Genomic DNA, 8148 nt, shown 5'->3' on the forward strand with positions numbered 1-8148 from the left:
TTGAGGGAGTCTGGGTAGACAGAGAAGTGGTACAGGTGCTCTGCAATTTGTTTTTCCAACTGAACCAACAAAGACATGCAAGAAAACAAAGATCTAGTTATGCTACCCTAATATGATCTAGCTAACAGTAACAAGAATGGACATCAGCTTTATTTGCAAGGAAACCATGTATATTAACTATGCAATGAAGCATTCAAAGATCTGAACATGTAACCAACTTCTGCAAATGAAAACCCAACACTAATGATTGCATGGCAAAGCAAATTCAGTGTTTTTTTGGGCAGCAAAGTCATCCTAGTCACAGCTCCTGATCCCACTGAGGGAGAGGTAAAACCACAGATGTTTGTTGGCCCTTTTCTTGAAGCTTTTTCTGTTAACAACCTATCAACTAAATCTGAGCACGAAAAGCTATTTTACTCATAAAAAAACAAACTAAATAACAAAACAATATTTAGATCTAAATAGCAGATTTTATTATAAGAATGCAGCAAAAACACATAAAGATAATCAAAGGAGGTATTGGGCACTTGAGATGGGCCCAACCCCAAGAGCTATAGCCTCCTAAGAGAGATTTAGAGCTGGTGAAAAGCTGGATTCATCTTTATTGAGTAAGAAAGAAAAGAGTTACATCAAAGCTGTCCACAAGGAGAACTTGAAAATGAGCTGAAAGCAAAGCTAATCTATTGCCTAAAAATCGAAATAAAAACTAGCTAACTTCTGCCTACAAAATGACTAACCATTGGCCAACTACTAGCTAACCCAAATGAGGCCCTAATCCTTCTTATTTATACAAATTGAGGACCCCAACAGTCCTCCTAAACTTTAGGGTCTCGGCTGCCCAAAACTTGTAGTTAACAGTAGTCCTACTTGACTTGCTTGGCTGCCCTTGTGTTAATTGATTTGGTGGCCTTTGAACTCCGAGTTGATGGTGGAGAATTCGAGGTAAGGGCCCATAAATGAAGGGGACACCTTCCTACAAATCCTCCCCCTTGTTCTCCCACGAATTTGGCTGCCAAGTGCTCATTAAAACCTTCAATTTTGTCTCCAAATTGACTAAAAAGGCTACACAAAGCACCCATTAGACTTGTTGGCATAATGACTAACCCAATTCACTCTATTAGGATAAATATAATTAAAAGCATGCAATAAACTAATGAGAATGGTGGATTAATTCGAATTAGGAGGTTGAATAAACCCAAATAATTATCCATTTTTGGGCTCATCATCACCCCCCTACTGAAAGTGTTGCTCATCCTCTGAGCAACCAATTTATCTCCTCATCTTTGATGGCCCTGGTGGCCTCCCTGTCATGCCAAGCTTCTAAAGTTATGCCCTCTTCTCTATCATGAAACCATGATTTTCTCTTTGCTTCTTCCCACTACTTGCTCCTTTTTCTAGAGAATTCTCAGCTTTGGTATGATTGTGCAAATATATTCAATCTGATGGTGGCAATGGTGGTGAAAGGAGATGAAATCAGTGGAGGATGGAAGAAAAGAGTGGTTGCATTCCTCCTCAACAAACTTCAAGCTTCAAATCCATCTCCATAATTGATTTTGGCCTGCCCAAAGGCTTCTATAAGATGTTTCTGGTAAAAATACAGAACTTCCTGTAAAAAGTCGTGTAGCTTCCTGTAGAAGGTTGAACCATGACTAAATTGTGTCCGAAATCTGAAAAAAATGAGTGTTCACGGAGGGGATGGATGTGAGGATGCCTGGGAACTTGGTAGGGACCCTTTTGCTTGTGCTGGGAGGTTGTTTTCTGGCTTCCTGTAGAAGCAGTCAGTTGGCTTCCTGTAGAAACAGTTTTCCTTGATTTGGCTTGCTTAGCTGGGGGTACCTTCTCTTTGACATGTGTTTTGGTTGCCTTGGGTGTGCCCTTATTTGTTTGGACATTTTCAATCTTCTCTGCCCATGCTTGCAACCGCTTCTTCCATGGCATTTGTGTTTTTACTTCACCCACAGCTTTGGCCTCAACAGCTTGTCCTTTTCCCTCATTCCTCTTCTTGTTCCTTCTGTGGTGGTCTTTCTTGTGTTTCTTTTCCACTGGATTTCTCTTCTAATGAATGGTGGGGTAGCTTTAGGGTCAACCCTCTGAAATCCACAGTCGCTAATGTTTTTGATTTGGGCTGCAGGAACTTAAGGAACTCCTCTGTGATTTCATCATCATGACCTTGAATTTTATCACAGAAGGTCATCCACTTTGCACAGGTAAATAGGTCTACCACCTCAGGAGTTTCTCTCAACTTCTTGGAATCCGAGGGTTCCTTTCTGATAAACCCTCCAGGCATGGTGAGAATACCCTGTTTTCGGCTTGAGCTCTGATAGAATGGAAATTCAGATGTGGCTTTCCTCCTTGGTTCTCAGGACAAGATTTCTCTGTTGTTTGTATCTCCCCTTTCACCAATTATTTGGTTATAATACTGCTGTTGCCCAAAAATAAACTTTTCAAAAGGAATTAAGCCCTCACAGAAAGAGTGCAGAGCTACTTTTCACACTAACCATATAGTAGTCACAAAAAAGAAAAGTAGTTTATATGTGCAATGGTGAGTGTTAAAGTGGTTTGTCATTAAAATGGGGAGAGTTTTCTGGCAGGAACCATGGAGGTGAATATGACGCAGCACCATTCAAAAGAAATTCTGTGTATTATATAAGCAAAACACTGTCTGGACCCACAGGCAGATTGGTTCCAATATTTTTCACTTCAAACGAGATAATTCACCACCTTTCAAAAATTAAGCATGGGGATGGCATGTTCGAGCCTACCTCTCTTCGAAACTCCAATTTGTCGAAGAAAAATCCAGGCTTTTCTGCTCTGGAAGGCTGTTTTCTGTGTTTCCTGCAGAAGACTTCCTGTAGAAACGCCTGTAGAGCACGAAAGGCGGGAATTTCTTTAAGAAACGGTAGAAATATTGAGAAACCAGGCAGAAATCTTGTAGAGGACCACTGGTTGACTGATCTGGAAGTGGTAGACATGTGCTTCAGTTGACCGCAGTTGAACAAAGAGTGGTGAGAGTTTCAGCTGAGTGTCGTTTAACTGCAGCGTGATTCATGTGAGATAGTGAAGTGGCCAAGTGTACGTGGCCACATGCAACTGGAAGTGTTGTTCCTAAACTGTGCGTTTCCCCCTGTAATCACTGTCGTGAATTGAATTGAAGTTTAAACGGCCAACACTCCTGGTTGCTTTAATTTTCACGTAAGTCAGTTGTCCACGTGTACTGCGTGACTTCTGGCTGACTGCTAGAGAAGGCAATCAGCTTAACCTTGCTATATTCGTGGCTTAATCCCACCATTCCATTCATTCATGCAGTTTTTAGATTAGATTTATGCAATAGAAGAACGAGTTTCAGTCACATACCTCGAAGTCGAATGGCTGCCGTGAGGTGCTGTGGCCTGTCATTGCTGCATGCATTTGATTCTATGGTTGCATGATGGCTTAGTTGTTGATTCATTGCTGGTTTCCTTGTGCAGGTGTCCTCTGGCCAGATGCATGCTGCAGGAGTTCATTTCCACGTTCAGATCTGCACCTTCAAGCTGCTGCTGCTAAATTTTCACAGGACCAGAACTTGTTTTCGCCATTTCTCCCAAACGGTAAACCGGATCGATCTAAAAATTTCTGAGCATGTTCCTATCATCATGATGCACCTCCCATAGCAAAATCATGATTAATGGATGCACAAATTTCGAGAAAAATGGAAAATGGCTGAAGATTTCAGAGATCAATTTCTCGGAAACCGTGCATCCGAATCGGCTGAAACTACTTGGGTAGGCTACTATCACCCATGTGCATCTCCCCATGAAACAGGTTTTGAAACAGATGCATGGATATGGAGAAAATGCAAAAATGTCTGAAGGAGATGGAGGCTGATTTTTTGGAAACCGTGCACCGAAATTGGCTGAAACTGCTCAAGCATGTTGCCATCACCCCTGTATGATTCTCTGTAAAACGGTTTTTCAAATGGATGCATGGTTTTCAAGTTAAGGAAAAAACAAATTATGTTCTAGGTATTTTTGCTTCAAGGCATTTTGCAATTTTGTTGCATGGTATGAAAAATGAACTTGGGCTGTGATGTAGGTATGGAGATGATGGAGGAGGAGCTTGAAGATTGCAGGAAGACTTCTGAACCCTTGAGGAAGCTACCATGTTCGCCAAACCACCTTTTTGAAATCCATTTCTAGCTTCCTACAATTTCTACAGGAACTTCCTGTAGAAGCACAATGAGGTGGAAAAATGATGGAGCAAGGCGAGGGATGGACACAAAGGTGCTTGCAGGCCTAACCAACAGATTCCCACCATCAGATTCCCTTTTAAAATTGAATTTGGTTCGTCCAAAGGTTCTACAGGATGTTTCCTGTAGAAATTTAAAACTTCCTGTAGAAAACACAGTTTTCATAAAAGAAGCACAATGAGGTGGAAAAAATGATGAAAAAGGGTGAGGAATGGAAACATGGATGCTTGTAGGCCTCATGGAGATATTCCCAGCGTTCGGGTCCTCTTCGGAGATCAATTTGGCTTTTTTGTAAGCTTCTTGTAGAAGACACAAAACTTCCTGTAGAAAGCACAAATTTCTTTTGTCTTTGCTTTGAGTGATCCTTCTGACCTGCAATGTCCTTCTTACAACCTGCAATTATCCAATGGAAATTAGCTTTATTTTTCTTTTCTTTTTCTCCTTTTTTTTTTTTGAAAACAACTAGGGTGCCTCATGGAGGTTTTCACCCTAATTGCCTACCCTGGGCGCCTCTAAGGGAGGTTTCCACCCAGGGATCTTATTCTTTTTTCTCTTTTTTCCCAACCCATTGACCGCCTCATGGAGGTTTTCAATCAATGAGCCAATCTAAGGCGCCTCCGAGGAGGTTTTCACCTTAGATTTTTATTTTTCTTCTTATTTTTATTTTTTTTTCTTTTTTCCTTTTTTTTACCCTACCCTACTTGAAAAACAAAATCATTTTCAAGTATAAGAATACTTCCAATGGAGCCATGTGCACATCGAGATTAGAGAGAAGATGATGTGAAGGCTCGAAATTCATGCTTTGCCAGCGATCCAGATTTCAGAGACAAAATGATCTGACTTTGAAGGGATCAAACATAGCTGAGGAAGAGAGTACTGTTGCAATTTAGTGACTGTCTGGAACCATATCTCAATATAGCTTTGATATCCTTGGTCCTTTTGCTGATCTGGGTCATGTTTCATGTCACTTTCTACTATGACTTCCTCATCTTCCTCTTTTTGTTGATCTTTCTCTTGAATACATGGAAGATTTGATGGTAACCATGAAGGATCTTTCTTTATCTCTGCTTCTGATGTCTTCTCTTCATCAAGTAAAGCCCATGGTTCTTTGATTTCCTCTTCTGAATCTTCTTTTGCCTGATGTGGTCCTTCAATGCTTTCAATATAGTCTCTTTTTTGCAATACTCTTCCTGAGCTATGGTGAAGATCATTGAGCTCAAGAGCAGTTGTTTGGACATGTTGTGCCTCAGCTTTGCAATTGGGTTGAGCTGCTCCATGGTATGGTTTTGGAAATGGTGGTACGGGTAGTTGAGTGGAGGCGTAGATTTGAGATGGATGTGGATGGGGTTGTGGTTGGGTAGGCATTTGGGGTTGCCTTGGTGGAGCAGGAGGCGATGGTTGTGGACAAGCAGGTGGTGGAGGAAAATAAGTGGGAGGAGTGTTGTATTGGGGACTCCACCCCTGATGAGGTGCATTCCACTGAGGCTGTGGCCTCCTTTGGTTCATATAATAGAGTGATTCAGTGGCTCCCTTGGCTCTTTGATATGCAGCTTTGATTCTGGGCAAGGAAGGGCACTGATTCGTAGGATGGTCTCTTTCACAGACAAAACACACTTCTATGGAGTGCAATGGACATTCATTCCTAGGATGCTTTCTAGTGCACCTGGGACAAAAGATGACCAAAGCCCTCTTGGCTTCCTCTTGCTTCTTTTGGATGCGCAAGGTATCCAGTTGCATGGCAAGAAACTGCCTCATATCACTCTTGAAATCTTCCACCTGATCTTCAAATTTGTCTTTGGACAAGGTGATGCTCCCAACATTTCTGCTTGTAGCCATTTGCTCCAGAGGAATGGTTTCTTCTTCTTCTTCCCTTGAGGTTCTTCAAATATGTCTTGCTGTCCACCTAAGGGTTCTTTAACCACAGTCATCGAAGAAGAGAGAATGTTGGCTGTGTGAAGCAGTGGGGGCATTGTGCAATCATTTTTCTAACTTATCTCTACTCCTACAAGGCATGAAATGAAATCTTTTTGGTTGATTTTTGTATTTTTCTTCTTGTACCTGTAAAAACTAAAATAGATTGAACTGCGACTAACTATCTTGCTGAAATGAAAATGCGGAATTGAAATGAAAGCAGGAAAGGACTAATCTATTTTTCTCAAATGAAATTACAAGAATGAAATGCTAATCTACGCTTGCAGAATTGAAATGTTAATCTACACTTGCAGAATTGAAATTGCGGAATTGAAATGCTAATCTACTTTTGCATAAACGAAATTGCATAATGGAAATGAAATAAACTACTTAGTAGAAGACTGTAGTGGAAAATAGAAGAAAAGTGGCAATCACCAATACTCTAACGCTTCCCCGGCAACGGCGCCAAAAATATGGTGGGCCCCAGTATTGTAGCAATAATGCTACAACTCCTGGAACTCCCTTCTTTAATTTTATCAACCCTGTAGTTCGTAACAAATTTGGAAGCGACGATGCTGTATGCACAAGTACTAGCTCTTGCCGCAGCTGTCACTTGGTCAGCTGGCACAAGTCCACTAGGGGCTTAATCCAACTTCTATAAGCTCTTAGAAGAAGCTTTTTAACTGATGGATGAAAGCTAACTCAGAGGAAGCTAATCTACTTGTGGAAAGAAACTGAAAGCCAAAAAGAAACGGAAACCCTAGCAAACCCTAATTCTACCAGCTAGTCCTACTAATGCAAAGATGAGAATGAAAACTACTAAAAGAGATGCCATTACTTCTATGAAGGTAAAATCCATGTGTCTAGACTACCTCTACCTGAAGAAAACATCTTTTTGTATTTTTGAATCAGTTACTAGAATTATCATGGATGTGCTTTTAACTAGCTTTTTACTGTGCAGAGGTGGATCAAGGAGGAGAAATGCTTGGGAAAGTTTGGGAAGGTTCAGAGAGGGTCTAAGGGGTCCCTAACACACTTCCAGAGAGTTTCACAGAGTTTGAATATCAAAAAACCTCATTCGTGAGCTTCTACAGGAAGTCTGCAGGGGTTCTACAGGATGTTTAGGATTTCTACAGGATGTTCTGTAATTTTTCTACAGGATGTTTAAAAATTGGATTTTGGAGGATGGGTGAGTGAGGTAAGGTGCATGAATGGATAGGGAGGTAGGGTAGGGGCCTGAAATGACCCAAGGACTGATGGATAGAGTTGAGGAGAAGGTGTAGATGGCTGGACTTGTTCCAAGAAGACTGAAGTAATGTTGCACAAAAGGTAGGGTTATGAGGGCAGTATGGCAACGTGAGGCAAGAAACCAAGTTAGGAGATGGAGAAGATGGGTTTGAGGGAGACTGTGTAGACAAAGAAGTGGTACAGGTGCTCTGCAATTTGTGTTTCCAACTGAACCAACAAAGACATGCAAGAAAACAAAGATCTAGTTATGCTACCCTAATATGATCTAGCTAACAGTAACAAGAATGGACAGCAGCTTTATTTGCAAGGAAACCATGTATATTAACTATGCAATAAAGCATTCAAAGATCTGAACATGTAACCAACTTCTGCAAATGAAAACCAGACACTAATGATTGCATGGCAAAGCAAAGTCAGTGTTTTTGTGGCAGCAAAGTCATCCTAGTCACAACTCCTTATCCCACTGAGGGAGAGGTAAAACCACAGATGTTTGTTGGCCCTTTTCTTGAAGCTTTTTCTGTTAAAAACCTATCAACTAAATCTAAGCACGAAAAGCTATTTTACTCATAAAAAAACAAACTAAATAACAAAACAATATTTAGATCTAAATAGCAGATTTTATTATAAGAATGCAGCAAAAACACATAAAGATAATCAAAGGAGGTATTGGGCGCTTGAGATGGGCCCAACCCCAAGAGCTATAGCCTCCTAAGAGAGATTTAGAGCTGGTGAAAAGCTGGATTCATCTTTATTGAGCAAGAAAA

The sequence above is a fragment of the Pinus tabuliformis genome, chromosome 6, assembly GCF_031772625.1.
Source record: "Pinus tabuliformis cultivar Carrire ecotype Pingquan chromosome 6, CPIR1, whole genome shotgun sequence".
Lineage (NCBI taxonomy): Eukaryota > Viridiplantae > Streptophyta > Pinopsida > Pinales > Pinaceae > Pinus > Pinus tabuliformis.